Source organism: Phyllostomus hastatus, unplaced genomic scaffold (assembly GCF_019186645.2).
Source record: "Phyllostomus hastatus isolate PE091 unplaced genomic scaffold, TTU_PhHast_1.1 phas_scaffold_501, whole genome shotgun sequence".
Taxonomy (NCBI): Eukaryota; Metazoa; Chordata; class Mammalia; order Chiroptera; family Phyllostomidae; genus Phyllostomus; species Phyllostomus hastatus.
In genome coordinates, this window is record NW_025334033.1 from 48355283 (window position 1) to 48373125 (window position 17843).

At 43.9% G+C, this 17843-nt stretch overlaps 1 protein-coding gene across 9 annotated transcripts in view; it reads left to right on the forward strand.

Annotated features, from left to right (window-relative positions):
- The first annotated feature begins 11249 nt into the window (after window positions 1-11249).
- The window catches only part of SIPA1L1 (signal induced proliferation associated 1 like 1), a 330102-nt gene continuing 323508 nt past the window's right edge, over window positions 11250-17843 (forward strand). For 5 of the 9 annotated variants that reach the window (XM_045822211.1, XM_045822206.1, XM_045822216.1 and 2 more), the window contains exon 1: window positions 11647-12002. The gene's annotated coding sequence lies outside the window, so the exon portion shown is untranslated. Of the gene's footprint in view, window positions 11360-11645; window positions 12003-12227; window positions 12342-17843 lie in introns of those variants that run through there. The other 4 variants (XM_045822209.1, XM_045822208.1, XM_045822219.1 and 1 more) reach the window with 4 other exon arrangements.

A 17843-nucleotide genomic window follows, 5' to 3' on the forward strand; every position in this document is an offset into this window, starting at 1 on the left:
AAGCCTAAAATGAGTTTGTTTCCCAAAGTTTTATGGACCTTTGGCTATCTGACCCTGACTCAGAATAAGTCCTCATAGTTCTTTGAATGTTATCTATTGTTTGATCCTTACTGCCTGACAATGATTGATGAGTTTTACCTGTATTCCTATGCAAATTAAACCCAGTAAAAGCCCATTGAGGAACAGGCTCAAGGACCTTCTCCTCTGAGAGATTGGCTACCTTTCCTCCCCAAGCAGATCACATCTTGGTAGACTTATTCTCATCCATAGCGGGCAGATCCCCCTCCTGCCCCCCCCCCTGTCCCCCCCCCCTTACAGGCTGTTTTTCAAAGCTTCTTAGCTTTAGGGTGATTTGTTATACAATGATAAATAATCAGCACACAATCCTGGGGGAGGCTTCATGTGTATTACTCAGAACCCCAGAGGTCAATGCCAGAGATACTTAGAGCTGTCATTAGCCTGGCTAGATCAGGATGGCACATGTGTGAGAAAAGTTGGGCAAATTCACTGCAGATAGTGATGGCCCAATAAATGTTGTTTCTCCTCTTGTGTGCTCCTGGTGATGAGACCAGAGAAGCAGACCAACAACAGGACACAGAGATTTCAAATAGGATTATGTCCGGCCCTTGGAACACAAGAGAACTGGGCCATCATAGTTGTTTCTTCTGATTATTGGAAGAGTCAACCACTGAATAGAAATAACATTTCTAATAGAATGGGATTTGATAAAAATTAAATAGGAGACGCAAAGTCTATTCATGGTAGAGTGATCACCACTGGACTAAATGAATATAATAACAGAACACAGATGCCTTTCCTTTCTTGTCCCAATGATAGGTCCAAAAAAATATGGTTGCAGAACTCAAACTGGGGAATAAGACAAGGAATAAGGTTAATTTGAGCAGAGAAGGAAGAAAGCCTAATCATTCTGTGTGTACTTGGAATTTCTGGTTAAAGTGTCTAAAAAACATCTTATTAGCATTTAAAACTTTTCTGAAAACAACTGAAGGGAACAATTCAAGAATAAAATAATGACAAGATAATGGCTTAATAAGAAAGCCTTTGGGTGGGATGTTAAGAAACCTCAGTTACAGTCCCAACACCTTGGAAATGATTTGACTTATTCTTAACTCTGTTTCTTATTGTAAAATAATACTGTAATAGAAATTATGTAAGTAGAACTACAGGAGAGGAGATAAAAAGTGGCTTAGAAAGAAAAAACATTATGTGATTAATAAATAGTACCAACTCTTGAGATGTTTAGAATAGAAACTCTTCCTTTTCAAACAATCTTCTTTAAAGAAATTAAGGTAAACAAATCACTCTTTTACTATTATATGAATGCTGATTATTCAGTTTATGCAAACATTAGCTGTGGTTAGATCATGAAAGAGAAGTGAATGAATTAGTGAGACATAGAAACAGCAATATTGTCTAGGAGGAATTCAACATCTAGACAGTTTCTGGTGCATCACAGGCTGTGTGATGAAGGTTAGATCAGCTGGTGATCAAGTGGCCCCTCTGGGGATCGAGGACATGAAAGAGCCTAGGAGGTGGCCACGGTGGTGCTGGCTGAGAACAGCTGTCCTAGGCCATTACAAGGGTCCTCATAGTCTGGTAGTTAGCTGCTGCCACCCAGGGAACACACTCAAAAGGAGAAGCCATTTCTTTTGCCTAGTAGGCAGCAACAGTGTAGACACCAGTGGTTCTCAAGCTGTGCTCTGCAGACCCCCTGAGGCACAACCCCTAAGGTGCTCACTAACGTGTCCCTTTGTGGGGCTCATCCCAGACCAACTGAATGAGAATCTGTGCACCAGGAGCCCAGCAATCTGGGTGCTTTCACTGTACACCCCACAGTTTGAGGGTAGCTGCTCTGTGCTGCCTTGTATGTTCACTCCACCCTCATTTCCTTTGTTCACTGTATCACCCCCAGGACCTCTCTAGTCCCTCCACCTTCTTCATTGCTTGGGCCTAGGTGAGCTGGCTTCATGGAACCCAACTTTCGATCTCTTTTTTCATAGCTTCTAATTATGCTACTTAATCCTGTCTTCTTTTCTAACCTCTTTCTTGTGTAGAGTCAATCCCCCTTCATAGCGTAATTCTATTCATTCCTGCGCAGGGCAGGTAGGTCCCACTTTAAATGTTTCTGAGTAGGCCTGTTTCTTAGCCATTTTTTTTTTAAGAAGTGCTTTTATTTCTTCTCTCCCAAAGAAGGAGGAAGGACAATGCCTATACACCACACCCACTGTTGCATTGGGCTTCATTGATTGGACCTACAGAAGCACAAGATTTCTTCTACCACTATTGATTGTTTTGGGGTTTATTTCTTTTTTTAAACATTATTTCCCTCAGCATCAAAATCAATTTTAACTGAAGACTCAATGTTTCTTAATGTTTTTCAACTACGAGATAATCCCTTTAAGTGCTAAAACCTAGCTTTCTCCTGTTATGTAACTCCTCCGCTCTACACATTTATTGCTGTCTGCTCTTTCTCTCCTCTGGGAACTGCCACCCCCCACAGACTTGTCATGGTTCTTCTGTGCCATTTTATGCAACATGGCCTGGACTCTTGGTCGCAGCTGATTGGTCTAGAGGCAGGCACCTGATCCAAAGCTGGATTAGCCGGGTCCATTTATCTCCAGGTATTTTGTAAACTTGGAAGATGTTTGAGTTCAGAATGAACCTAGGAGGTATTTTCTCTATGTTGACCAAAAAGTCAAAGAAGCATCCTACGGAATGAGGGGAATGCGGTGGAAGCAGCTGCAGAAAGAGGGGCACACACATGAGCGACGGAGAGAGTTTGGGTGGCACTGTATTTCTAGCTCTGGGAATCTGCTGGAACTCAGAATTTTCAGAATCAAGTCCCTGTTTTGTAGCCAGTTCTGGGGGCTTCAAGGAAGTCTGGAAAGAATGAGGACAAGAGAAAAGGGGGAGTGGATGGCTTTTAGGTAGCCAATCCACAGAGCCTAACCAAACATGTATTATCTCACTTAATCTTTAAAACAACCATGTGTTTTAAAGTATCATCATCACCATCATCATCATTATTGTTATTGCTTTAAGGTAAGAAAACTGAGGCTTAGGTTAAATAACTTTTCCCCAAATCATGTAGCTGCTAAGCATGAAGGTGAAAATGGGACTTGTGGCCAGGCTGACTCCACCATGCAGAACTGCTTTCAGGTGAAGACCAGTGGGCGTGACACTTTGATTCTTGCCCCCCACCCCCGCCCCCGCCCCCCGAGTATCAACCCATGCTAGGGGATTTGAATGAATTCCACAAGTCAGTCCTGCATCTTTGAGTTGTCTCCAACTACTTGGCAGGGACTGTGATTTGTGCTGCCCTCTAGGGGAAGTATGGAGCCAGTGACAGGTAACTGCCCAGTAGCCTAGGGACCTAGCAGCTGGGAGGCAAACTAGCCAAGGTGGGAGCGGCGGGGTGCAGCAGTCCTGAGGGTTCCACTGCCAACCAGAACAGCTAGTATGGGCTGGCCATGCCACAGCAGTGATGGAGATCCACTGTAGCAGTGCCAACCACAGCCACCAGGAGAGCACTACAGGAAGGAGGTGACTGAGGATTGTTCAGGGGTCCCCACCCCTCCCAACCCTCCCAGCAGGAGTGATGGTTGCTCTTGACATCTGAGATGGGGTTGTGGAACGTGGGTAGGGGGCAGAAGAGGTGAGGCGAGGGTGGAAGGACAGCACCAATAGGAATGGAGGGAGGTTCAGGAAACTTTCTCTTTTTCAGGCCTCAGATTCTTGACTAAGAGCATGTATAGACAGACCCCTGAGAGATGGCAACACATCAACATACAAATGTTTAGTATAGAAGGATGGGTCCTTAGTCCTCTCCTTTTGCATGTAAAGAAAGAGAAGTCCATAAAAATTAAATAACTTTGTTAGTGTTGAGCCGGTTAAGTCAGAGTCCAGAAACCCAAGCTAGAGCCTAAGGTCTAGTAGAATTTCTTCCACTCCACGGGGTGATATTTTCTTTGTGTATCTATAGGATACATAAAAAATTACATGTAATGGCCTTGGCCATTTCTCATACCTGAGTAAATATACTTACCACTATGCCCCAAAATGAAAAGAACAAATATCACGGAAAGACACTTTTGAAAGCTTTAATTTCTAAAAACTGATTTTTAAATCAGCAGGGTGAGTGCTGAGCTGTTTTAAGGTCCTAAAATATAGTTGAAGTATCAGCTTATTTTTTCCTCTCTTCCCTTAAATAAAGGTTCTATGGCTTCAACATTCCAGCTATGCTCCTCGGTATGCCCATAAAAACACTCTCATCATATCTGCTTCCTGAGCTCAGGAACGTGCAAGGGTTGACTTCTCCTGCAGGCTCTCCCTGCGCTCTTCTTGGATGCTGTTAGGCAGTTGCAAGGCAAGTGCCCTGCAGCTCCTGGGTTCTTGCGAATGTTGCCTTGACTCAGGCTGGCAATGAAACAAGCCAGATGGTTCTAGGAGTCCTCAGCCCACCACTTCCAAGTCATGAGCAAGCCTCTTCTCATTTCTAGGGATTTCAAAAAGACAAGGGAGTGCAGAGAGATCTTTTTTCCCCATTTTCCTTCCCTGACATTCTCGACTATGAAATCTGATGAAAGGAGTAGAGACGAGGGTTATTTGGAAGAAAAATTCCAGCTCCTAAGGAAATATTCAAGTTATTTTAAACAGTGCAAAGAACTCCTTGAAAGGAAATACTATTGGAGGGATGAATAAAAATTTTTTGAAACGGTTCAGAGAAGAATTCTTTAAAATATTAAAGCTGGAACAGCATGTGCTGTTGCCCACACAGAGGAAGGTCAAAAGGATTGGGGAGCCGTGGGATTTTTACTGAGCCCATGTTAACAAGGAAATCATCAGAAAACCAGGAGTAGTGTGAACCATAGCTCAATGGAATATGTTTCAAAAGAAGATATCTCTGAGAAGAAAAGATTATTTCTGAGGGTGCTTTTAATTAAAATGTTATCTAAATGCAAAAATATGTCAGCCACTATAAACTCCTGCCTCCTGCAGTTATGACTGTAGTTCTGACCTTTTCTCTGACCCATGAGTTTCTAAATCTAAGGCTTTAAATAGGCTATCCCTACCAAATGCAAATTTGATTATGTCTCTGCCTTGCTGAAATCCTTCAGGGGCTCCCAGTTGCCTACAGAATAAAGCCCAAGCTCCTTAAGATATCACACAAAGTCCCTTGTGACTTCTCTCATTTCTGTTGCTGACACTGATGCCTAACCCCTGGGTTTTCTCCCTGCCTGGGACCCCTATGTCTTCATGGCTTGAAAAGCTCAAAGGCTTCCTAATAGCAAGGTGTGTTCTTCCCTTTCCGAGGTCAGGTAAAGCCAGTTAAGTGATGTCACCACGCTATCAGGATGGGAGCTCTGATTCTGTTTTGCTATTAAATGTCATGTTTTAATCCCACAAACATTTATTGAGTGCCTTGCTTGTGAGAGGAACCACGATAGACACTAGGGATTTAAGAGTGAACAGGACCTATATCCTGTCTACAAAGAGTTCACACACTGAGAAAACTCTGTGTGTTAGTTTCCTATTACTGCTGTACTAAATTACCATACATTTAGTGGCTGAAAACAACACCAATTTATTACCTTATGGTTCTAGGGGTCAGGTGTCCAAAATGAGTTTCATTGGGCTACAATCAAGATGCAAGCAAGGCTCTACTCTTCGGAAGGCTCTAGAGGAGAATTCGTTGTTTGTCTTTTCTGGCCTCTAGAGGCCACCCACAGCCCTTGGCTCATGGCCCCTTCCTGCAGTATCAAAGCCAGCAGAGTAGCATCCGCAAATCTCTCTCTGATTCTTTGTCCATGGCCATATCTTCTTCTCTGACTCTAATTCTTACTCTCCTACCACCCTCTCACGAGAACCTTGTGATTATATTGGGTCCACTTAGATAATCCTGGATAAACTCCCCATTTCAAGATCCTTAACTTAGTTGCATCTGCAAAGTCCCCTTTGCCACCTAAGGGAACATCCCCAGGTTTCAAACATTAGGGCATGCACATCTGCAGGGAGATCGGTCTGCCCACCATACTCTGCTAGCCCTTTCACTTTGTCCTAGAAACAGCCCTATTTGCTCATTCAGCAAACATGTATCAGATGCCTCCTGTGTGCCAGGCACTGTTCTAGGTGCTGGGGATGCTGTGTGTTACAGCAATACTATATAGCAGTAACACACAGCCATAAAGCTCCTGCTCTCATGGATCTTACACTCTAGATGAGAGATAGATGATAAAACAACAGTTACGGAGTATGTCAGGGTGATGAGGACTCTAGAGAAAAATAAAGTTGGGTCTGGGAAGAGTGGGATTGGGGTGATTGCTCTTTCATAAAGGGTGGCTGTAACAGTCAAAGTCCAGTTAGGAGAACGGAAACCATCTTGGTCATTTAAAAAGAGGGACTTTAACCCAGGGGAACTATTACACAGGTGGTGGAAGGGTTGAGAAGCTAACCAGGATTATAAGGCAACCCAGAGGTTCTTGACACTAGATAGCAGCTGCTACCACCCATAGGCTAAAGATGTGACCAGAGCCTGGGAATGGTGCAACCTGGGGCCAACCAGGAGATGCATCTGCTGCTAAACACTGCCCAAGGCACAGAGAGAGGAGAAGAAAGGCTGGCCCCTTCCAGCTGTCCAAATTCCTCTCACGCTTCTCAAAGACTAAACCCATCAGTAAGCTCCTGACAGAGGACCCTGGGAAAGAGTCCAGGGTGGGGCGGGGGGGAGGGTTTTGGGGGGTGTTTCAGTCACAGAAGGGGAAGAGAGGGCGCCAGAGAGCAAGCAGGTAAATGACAGTACAGCAGCTCTGAACAGACACCTAAAGGAACTCAGAGAATGAGCCATAAAGTGATCTGGGGAGAGAGCATTCCAGGCAGAGGAAACAGCAAATGCAAGGTCTGTGCCTGGTGTATTCAGGAAACAGAGAAAACTCAATGTGGCTGGGGTGGAGAGGGGGAGGGGGAGGGGGAGAGGGAGATGAGACCAGAACTCTAGGTAGGGGTCAGAGACCAGAACACAGGTTGGGAACTTCGGCGTGTTCTCTGGGTGAGATGAGAGGCCCTGGTCACGTCTCTGCTCCAAGGCCTTCCAGGGCCTCTCAGCATCTCTTCACACAGAAGCCACGTGTAGAAATCATTTCAAGAATGACAGTGATCAGCTTCTTCCCTGCTCCTGAGCCCCACAGTGAGGTGAGGGTGGGAACTGACCACCGGATTTAGAAAGGAGGCAGTCACTAAGAGCCCTGAGAAGTTTAGTTACCTTCTCCCCGGAGTGGTGGGTGTGACAGCTCAGAGTGGATTCGAGAGAATGGGAGGAGAGGAACTGAAGACACGAAGGCGAGTGTGGAAAAACATGTTGAAGATTCCAGTGGTAAAGTGAAGTAGAAGGAAACATGAGATCTAGAAATTGTTTTATTTTTACCATGAAAAATAATACAGCACACTTGTGAGCTGTTAACATGATTCAACGGAGAGGAAGGCTTTCCTGATGCAAGAGAGAAGGGCAATTTCTCCATCAGTGAGTGTCCTTGAGTTGGAGGGGATGGGACTCGAACGCGGGTGGAGAAGTTAATCTCCGCTGGGAGCACTGAGAGTGCATTCTGAGCTCCAGGAGAGAAAGATATTTGCAGGTAGGTTGGTAGACAGGGAGTGTGGCTGAGTTCTCTTCTGATTGCTTCTGTTACACCAACGAAAGACGAGCACGGCCGTTAGCTGTGAGTAAGCTGGAGGGTTTGCTGAAGGAGGAGAAGCTATGAAATAGTCCTCGAGGAGAGTGGGAGAGTGGACAAGAAAGTGGAGTATCTTTGCTGAGGAATAGTAATTGATTGTAAAATAGCTGATGTTTTAAACATGTAATAAATACTGTTATGGAGATGAGAGGCTGAGGTGTTTTAAGACATCTAGTAGTATCCAGGCAAACAGTTATACCACACAGGACTAAAACAATGAAACCCTTGAAACAGCATTGCATATCATTTAATCTTTGATGATTTGGAGGCACTTTGGTTCTTTTTAATAGTTGAGTCATTTTTCTGAATATTAGTTAACGATGCCCTGTAGATATTATATGTAGCCAATAACAGGAAGTTGTGAACTTACAATAATAGGATGGATAAACCAGCTTTTAACTGCAAAACATGCAGATGTGAATCAATGTTTATGTTATATAAAAATATATATCAATTTTCCTTGTTTGGTAGGCTTCCATGTCAAAATTCTTTCTGTATTCAATATGTGAGGGCGTGTTGTTGAGTAAGAGTGAATGACCAGAGGGTAATGAATCCAGCTACACTTGAACAAACTAAGGAGTGAGCAGAGAGGGAGTGAGGCGGTAAAAGACTGGATGCTCATCTTATCACTAAGAAAGGTTACACCGCCCTTAGGTGTGTGCGGGAGGGGTTGTGCGGAGATAAGAGGAGCCCAGAAAGGGAGCAGACAGGAAGTGGGCTGAGACCTAATCTGTGCTTGGCAAACTCTCTACTCTTCATTTCCTTTCTCTGCCGCCCCTTGTCTGCTATTTTGAAAGCTCTGGAAGGTCATGGAGGATATAGAAGGAGTCTCTGACCCAGAGAATGTGCAGAAGCTGGAACCTTAATTTTGGTGGATTTTGCCTTTCATTTCCTTCAGAAACATTGGTGAAAGTTCTGCCACTATTGAGGGATAAACAGTAGCCCTTGAAAGAACAGTTTTTTTTTCCTCTGGAACAGTTTCTACTAGTTTAGGACACCTGAAGGTTAGGGAAGTTATCTTTGTAATTTGAGGCCAATACCCATTTCTTGAGCCTGTAAGAAACACTGAATAAAGTGAATAGATTTGGCTAGCACTTAGGTCAATTATTTCAAATGTATCAAATGGCTACCTGGAAGTCATAAAACAGGTGGCCCTGAAATTGCACTGTCTGGTGAATACAGATTGGCAGCCATCCTTTCAAGGGCAAAACTATGTTAAAAGTTGAGCCAGAGCAAAGGAGCAACGGATTGTGCGCTGTACTATGAGAGATGGTTCCTTAAATAGATCAGCAGCTTGATGGTGATGCTCCAAAAATGTTATAGTAAAAATACCAGTCTGTGGCCCTGGCTAGCTAGCTCAGTTGGTTAGAGTGTCATCCAGATATGCCAAGGTTGCATGCAGTTCCATCTCCCTTTAAGGCACGTACAAGAATCAAACAACGAATGCATCAATAAGTGGAACAATAAATCAATTCTCTCATTCTTTCTCCCCCTCTAAAATCAACCAATTAAAAAAAAAAGTCTGTGAATTTAAGGCCTTCTTTAATTCCTTCCTTCCTTTCCTCCCTCCTTTTATTCCTTTCTTCTTTGGTGCCATCCTTCTTCCCTTCCTTTTCACCCTCCTTCCTTCTTAAAGTTATTTTGGTGGGGGTGTGGATGTATTTAGTTTGGGTCTTTGGTTTGAGTTAGCATACTTATTAAATAATAAGAAATGTGTTTTGAGTTAGTGTAAAAGCAAACCAGCAACAATGGATTTCCTTTGAAATTACTGTAACATGGTCAATATTTTTGTTGTTTTTATACTTGAGACAAGAGAACTTTAAAATCAACTTGTCAACATGTAGCTGAGCTTTGTGAAACTGACCTCTATAAAATGAAACACTCATGTTGTTTTTATTCTGTTTGATGTAAAAAGAAAATATCTGTTATTTATTGGAACTTTTCTACGTCTAAGAGCTACAGAATTTTAAAGCTGTGATGCCCTAACATCTGGGCTACCCTCATTTTACAGATGAAGAATCAGAAAGATTAAATAACTTCTCACAGATACTCAATTATTAGTGACAGAAAAAACTCAAACACTAGTTTCCTGACTTTGTCTAGTGCTTTTTATCACCGTATCACAAGTTTCTAATATAAAAACTTTCATCCATGTAGCATTTAAGCTTGTATGTTAGTAACCTAAAAGAGTCTTCATGTACTTTTTTGGGTTTATAATTCTTTGGGATTGAGTTAAATAATGGTTTCCCCATATTGATGTAAATAGGGATGGAATCTATTTCAAAAATTGATTTATAATTCATATACCATGGAATCAATTTTCACTCACCCATTTTGAAATCTAAAGTTTAAAGTTAATTTCTACTTACAGTATCTACTTTATTTAGGTAGTGGGTATATAAAACCCCCAAAGAAAAGTTTCTAAAATTAAAAGAAAAAAAATAGGAATGAAAAGATTTCATATTCATGCTTAACAGCATTTTGGAATAGGCATGAAAGCATATAAAGAAGCTTAATGATTAAAATAAAATGGCCCCCAACCATGCTGATTAAGATTTTTTATGAAACAAAGATGGAGAAAGGAGGGATTATAACTATTAAAAACAGACACATTCTGTGTGAACGGAATTGAGAGGTTAGATTAGTAGAGCCAAAAACATAACTGTGGAGCAAAAACTTATGTTCTAAGCCTAAGCGTTTTTCCAGGGTAGGGTGAAAGAAAAGTTCAGGGACAGAGTATTGCGTCCATCCCCCACGTTCCTCGCCACACACACATTAAGTAAATACCTACTATGTACCAAGCCTGTGGAAACGCTGAGAATACCAAGATGAATCAGTCAAATCCTCTAGAAGCCCAGCCCGGTGGTGGTGGCGGCGGCGGCGAGATTTTGCACACGGGGTGATGGGTGGGGAGGGAAGAGAGGGAGGGAAGAGAGGGGGAGGGCATAGTGGGTGGGGGTTGAAGGATGCTATTGAGAGATGGTTGAAACATTGAATATATATATGGTAGAAATTTAAGGTGCAGATATGCATAGACTTCTTTGGCAGAAATCTGCCCCAGAAACTCTTAAAAACAATTAGCCTCATTTGCCAGATTTGGCCAGCTATCATGACGGTGGTCTTCTACAGATGTTTTCTCTAAGTCTGAAAATCCTCCTCCCGCTTCTAGCCCTCGCTTTCCCCACCATTAGGGCACGGGTAAGGGAGGGGGTAGGTTGAGAACTGCCACCACGTTTGCTGCCTCTGCTCTCTGCAGGAGACAGGAATCCAGGGCTTTGTCGTCGTCATAGCAACTAGGAGTTTCCGCGGTCCTCCACCTTCTTCCAACTCCTACTTCCCCCGTCGGCGGGGCAGAGCTGCCACTTCTCTCGCGAGATTTGCGAGCAAGGCTCGAGCAGCCCAGTGGTGATCTCACCCGAGACCTGGGGAGGGGGCTGTGAAGGAGGGGAGGAGTGGGGCGGGGCGGGGCGGGGAGGGGAGGGGCGGGAAGGGCGAGTGCAGCGCCGCCCCCGCCGGCAACTTTGTGAACGAGTTCAGTGCGTGCGTGAGCGAGTGAGCGAAAGTCAGTGCGGCGCTGAGTACCTGGGAGAAAGGTCCCCGGGGAGGGCCAGGTCTGGGCTTCGGAGGCCGCCCCCGCCCCCCACCCCGGCCACTCTCTCCTCTCCTGCCTTCGTGGCTCCCTCTCCGTTTCCTCCCCCCACCGATCTTCCCTGGCCTTCCCGCCCCCGTCAGCAGTTACCTGTCCCCCTCCCCCACTAGGCACGCACCTCCCCTTTCCTAGGCGCCTACTTTGGAGCTCTGGACCCCTGACCCCCAAACTCCCCGCACTCGCTTCCCGCGCCGGCCGCCCCTTCGGCTCTTTCTCCCGAGGGTGGGGGTGGGATGGGGGGCGTTGAGTATACAAGGCGGCGCGAGCGGGGACCCGAAAGCCCAGACAATAGTTGATGCCCGGGGATGGGGCACCTCCGCCCCCTACTCCGCCAGGAACATGCCCCCCGCCGGCTGCTCTCCAATCTGCATTCGGGGTCCCCTTCAGAGCCTGGCTCGGGAGTTGGACTGATTCGCCCCCGCCTCCCCCGGGCCCCTCTGAGCTCGGCGCCCGCCCCAGCCCGGCCTCGCCGCCTGCGGTTCTCTGCAGAGGAGGCGGCGAGTGAGCGCGCGCCGACGGTGTACACGGTTTCTTTTTCTCCCCAGGGAGAGCGCGCGGCGGACCCGCCCGGGAAGCGCGGCGGAACGGGGAGGCCGGGCCCAGCGGTAAGTGGCTCCCGCGCCCCGGGTCCCGGCAGGGGAGCGGGGATGCAGGACTCTTGACAGTTCTCACCCCATATCTAGCCGGGATTCGGGTTCAGGACCCGGAGCAGGACACCGGGAGGCCGGTCAAAGTTTTATTTCCGATTTGGTGGCGTGCTGATAGCTCAGCCGGGCGGGGGCGAGTCCGGGCTGTGCGCGCGCGCACCTTGGAACCCGAATCTGCACAACTATCCGACTGGCGCCTGCGGGAGAGGCTGGGAGACCCGCGCCCCGGTTGGGGTGACTGTGTCCACTCCGGGGCTCTCGTCTCCTCTGGGCGACCCTTCCCTTTCATTCACCTGGGTGAGCGCTTTGCAGGCTGAGCTAGAGGGGGCAGGCCGAGAGGTTCAATCGTGAGATGCGGAGAAGAGGAGCTTGGTGCTGTGGGTGGTTAATTTCTCCCCTGGGGGTCTGGGGGGCGGGTAGTGAAATTTCGGGATGCTCTAACCTGCTGCAAGTACACCGCAAGAGGGCTGGGGAGGCGTGAGGGTACTGCAAAAAGAACTTTTCCTCCCTCGCCCCATCTGTTTCCAACTTCCCTCCTGGCCATGAAGAAATTTGCGTGGCTTTTTATCGTTCCACGGCGTTTCTAGGAGGACAAGTAACCGTGTTTGGGCAGGTTGAAATTTCATTGGGTTCACCATTTGGAAAACATATAGACAAGGGAAATGGCTCACTTTCAGGGAAGATGTTTAACTGAGTCGTTGGTACTCGTTTTGAAGGGAAGCCTTTGGGGGACTGATAGCTCGTAGACGACGTTTACCTGATACTTATTTCTCATGACGGGAGACATCAGTCACAGAAATTGTTACTATTTGACAAACGATTCTATTTCTAAACTATTACTACGTGCTGAACGATTCTATTTCTAAACTGGAAGCCAGGGATAAGATGCAAATTTCAGAGTAAAGGTGTGGACTTTCATCAGGTTCCAGGTCTATCTGGATGAACTGGGGTTGCAGTTTCCTCTATAAAGCAAACCTTTCATGTTGAAACTCTGACTCAGACTCTTAAAGCAATTGTTTTTAGACTAGTACTCTGTGGGAATTAAGTGTCAACTTTCTCTTGTTTTCTCACAATGGGCTCTTCGTCCTAGGCAAAGGTTCTCTGACTTAATCTTTTGGAAGAGTACAAGATTAAGTCCTATGGAATCAACTCTCTGTAGCTGTTTTGTTTTATTTTATTTTATTTTATTTTATTTTATTTTATTTTATATAAGCTTGATTGGATGACTTTCACTTTTCGAAAGCTGCAATTAAGCCACTTTTATGAAGATGGAACAAAAAGCTGATGGGAATAATATAGAACAGTGGTAACAGCAGTAGTTTCAAATAAAAGGTTTACATAACGCAGTTTATGGTCACTGATACTCTATTAGATGACATCAGTTATTAACAAAAATATCAATATTAAAGCATTTTTCCCATAGAATAAACTATTGATACTAAAGCATTAGCAATTAACAGTGCGTTTAAAGTGACTTGGGTGATGATTCACACATAAATGGTTAAGGAGCAAAATGAGAGATTTGGGGGGATGAAAGGTTTCATGTGGCTGATAATTTATTTTATCTCATTATGCTTAAGTAAAGGACTGTAGAAGTTCACTATCATTAGATTTCTCTTAGTTGACTTGAGAGAACAAGTTTGGCAAGTGGCTCAAGACAGTCAGTAGGTGTTGCTGTTAGCTTCTCTGCAGTTGCTGGAACTGCTCCTTGAATGTAAAATTGCAACTCTCGTGCAAGGAGCTTAGATCTGAAGCATCAGGCAGTGTTAGTGGTGACTTGACTGTAGAATTCCATGGCACAGTTGACTTGAACTCTTGATAATAATTCCAAAGCAACTCATTGAAATTGTACATTGAGATTCTTTTAACATCAAACTTTCACTGTTTTCTGGCATTTGTATTTGCTTTTGCTTTGAATTAGGTGTTTAATTTTGGTGTCCCACCCCCCCACATTTTAAAACAGCTTTTTAAAAGCTACCTCTTAGTAACTTCATCAAAGTTATAGATTGAAGATTACTTGGGATAGTAATTCAGTAGACTTGGGGGGATCTTGGTTGACTGTGAGTTGAGGTATGTATATTTTCGGGTTTGCAGTTTGAGTTGTTCTGTACATGACTGTTTTCTGTCTCTTTAAGCTATAAAGCAGGAGCATGAGAAGAGATGGGACAGTATAAGACTACAGGTGCCCTGGATCTTTCCCATTTAGGGGAAAGTATATGGTGATTAACGATAACTTGGGAATGCTTCCTATTGGTCCTCTCTGTCATGTTATAATTTCTGTTGGTCCACAGCGGTGCACATAAAAAGTTTGAATAGTCTGAAGATTTTCTGGTGACATTTCAGATTTGAGGCTTTGGTTCCCTGACGAAATTGGACTTTCTCCAATGAGGAGATGAGGAAGACAACTAGATTCATCCCCATTAATGGAGAGTTAGAGCTCTGATGTCGCATGCTTCTTTCTTTCTTTTGACTCAAATCACACAAGTTCATATCTCAAATTCAGACACCCCCAATAATCTCACTTTATTCCTAACCTTTCAAGATTCGTGGTGAGTCAAACAGTAGTTAGTGAGTTTGGAAAGCATGCTCTTTGTTAAAGTGTGTTGTTCCTGGCCTCAAGGAACTTCTTTGCAGTGGGGCCATTTGTAGTAACTTTCCTGGTTTGGTGTTTTGATACCCTGATGCCCCATAAAGGTTTTGGGTAATAGGCAGTTATTTTTGAATTTTAACTTACTTAAATTAATTTTTGAAATAATTAAAAAATTTTTGTAAAATAGTTCTGAAATAATGAAATACTAAAGTGTGTGTTCTCAAAGGTCTGGGCTTGAATTTTCCAGCTATGAGAATCTTAAAAAATAATTGAGCCTTTTTCTGAACTGTCTTTCTGAAAAGCTTTTTTTGCAGAGATGGGCACCATACTTGCCTCACAGCTTTGCTGCAAAAATCGTGTGACAATACTTTGTAAACCATAAAGTCTTACTTGCAATTGCATTTGCTTAGTTTCTCATGAACAGATTCATAGATTGTTGGGAGCTAGAAGGGATTTTGAGCGAAAATCATTTGGCCCATCTTCCCCATTTTACAGATGGGTAAACTGTCAACCAGAAAGTTGAAGTGATTTGTTGAAGGTTATAGAACTAGTCAGTGATCAGGCAATTCATGGCAGGCAGGTTTTCTGAGTGAACTGTACCCCTGTTTCCTGTTTTTCTCCCCCTACCTTAGAGCCTATTATGTTAAAATTTGTTTACTACTTTTTTCCCTTTGCACTTAAGTGTTCAGTGTCCATTATACATCTGAAATGAGGACAACAAATCTTAAGGAAACAATCTGCATAAAGATTGAAAAGCTATGAAAACAGCATTGATACAGTGTTTGGTAACTAAGCTTTAGTTAGAGTTACTCAAATTACAAAGTTATGGAAAAAGAAATTATGAGTTAGTTGAACTATTTACATGGTAGAGCCTGTAGGCTTTTTTTTAAAAAAAGGAATCTTTGTTGACTCAAAGTACAACGTACTTGTATGTTCTTTAGAGAAGCCAAACTTAATTTATTCCAGTTTTCCATTTTCTTCCCTTTTTAAACTTGTTTTTCATTTGTAAAAGAAGTGGTTGTTATCTCCCTCATTTCTGGAACAGTGGCAACTCGTAGATCTTCTGTCTCAGCTCTGTGTAAGGGTCCCCAGGGTGCAGGGGTTGGGGTGGGGAGGGTCGGTCAGGTGGAAGGATAACTGCACGGAAAACAGGAAAATGTAGGAACTTCCTGTTGAGAACGTGACTGATTTATATAGTGCTGCCCTACCTTCCCCTGGGGTAATCTGAGCCAGGAGACCAGAAACATTCCCGCCAGTTGGGTGACTGCCCTTGGGGGAGGGCTGTCCTTGTTCCGGGGACGGTTAGGCCTTACGGTATTCCTTCAGTGCTCACTCGGAACTTGGGGTCTGGTTCCCCATACAATGCTATTTAAAATGTGGATGTTTCACTATCACTTGAACTTGACAATCCAGTCTTCTGTCTACTGCACTTTTATCTTTTTTGGTATAAAGTAAATTGGCCTCATTGGAATTGGGATTTTTGTTTTTCTTTAAAAAAAAGAACACCCCAGAACAACCCCCCCCCCCCCAAACTAAAGACATAATAAAACAAAGCCCATGCACTCACACTTCTATGGCACTTTGTTTCTCAAAGGTTATACAGTTTATCCTTGAACAACACAGGTTTGAACTGTGTGGGTCCACTTACACGTGGATTTAAAAAAAATGCTTAGAATGTTTTATCTCTTCCTTATAATTTTCTTGATAATGTTTCATGTTTTTCTAGCTTACTTTATTGTAAGAATGCAGCATATAATGCATATAGAAAACATGTATTAATTGACTGTGTTATCAGTAAGATTTCCCGTCAACAGTGGGCTCTTAGTAGTTCAGTTTCGGGGGAGTCAAAAGCTATAATCAGAGTTTTGACTGCACTGGTGGGGGGTGGTTGGAGCCCTCCACCCCTACATTGTCCAAGGGTTACCTGTATATAAGTTAATTATTCTTAGATGAAGCTAATTTATTCTTTCGATAGGCTCTTGATGAGCCTTGGAGTGGTCAGAGAATCTGGGTAAGACTCTCTTTTGTTTGGCTCTCTTCAACATCGATGATTTGAGTGGGGATGGACTCAAACGAGCATGAGAGGGTTTGTGATCATAAGGGGTAAGACGGTCTATCCGGTGCATCTTTTGAGGGTAGAGAGGCCAGTCCACATCCATTTTCTCCTTTCATTCAAGCTTGGGGAGAGTAAGGTGAATTCAGCTGCAAATAGAACACGAATGCTTCCTTGAAGATACAGAAAGATGACACCATAATTACACAGGGGGACTGTCAGGGGCTTCCTCAGCTGGACCTTAGTAAATGGCAATGCTTGGTGGGTGTGCCACTGAGTCAGGGGAAGCTGTTTCTCTTTGCCTCCGGAGGTCTGTGATGAGCATGTCCAGCCTTTAGATTTCTAATTTGTTACTTGTCCTGTTGCACTAAGTTGTCCCTTTAATTAGGTTTCTGGCATGCCTAACTTTAAACTGTGGGAAATGGGCAATTGCATAATGTTAGATTTCCCTTTTTCTTCAATTCAGGAGAGGCAGGGGGAGAATGCATGCTTGTTGAAGAATGCCAGCTTGGAGAGGGAGAGTTATGTTTGTATAAACTCAGGGATCGCCCAGAGGCAACTTGAGCAGATAGGACAGCCACCCGTGGCCGCCACTGGATTCCATTCTTCTCTCCTCCCAGAGAGCAGGCCCAGGTTGAATGAATTTCACAGACCCAGTAGTGACTGTTGGTTATTCCTCTTTCCTCTGTCCACTCTTCCCACAAAGCCTTTTACCGAAGCTACAAGTGTAGTCACTGATTGTTTTTTTGTGTGGTTTAGCATCTCGTTTCCTTTTAGAATGAGTTCTGAATTTCTCCGAATAAAGCTATTGAGAAATAAAAAGCAGAAGGCTATGTGCTGAATGATTGTGTTCCTGTAATCAGGACTGGACTGTAATCAGTGTCTTTTACTTTGTTTGGCTCCTCTATTCTTTTTCCATAATTCATTTTTGTTCATATTCTCCATTATTTGCCTAGGTAGGAAATCTAGTTTGATACATTGTGAGATCCTTGCATTTCCTCTAATAGTCTTAATGCCCAGAACTGATCGACTATTAGTATTTTAAGTTTATTTTCCGTTCTTGATGCTTGCAGAGAAGCAAAGTAATTAAACAATGGTATTTATCGCATTCCTTTAACGAGAGAGAGTACTTATAAGGAGATGCCTCTGAGATATG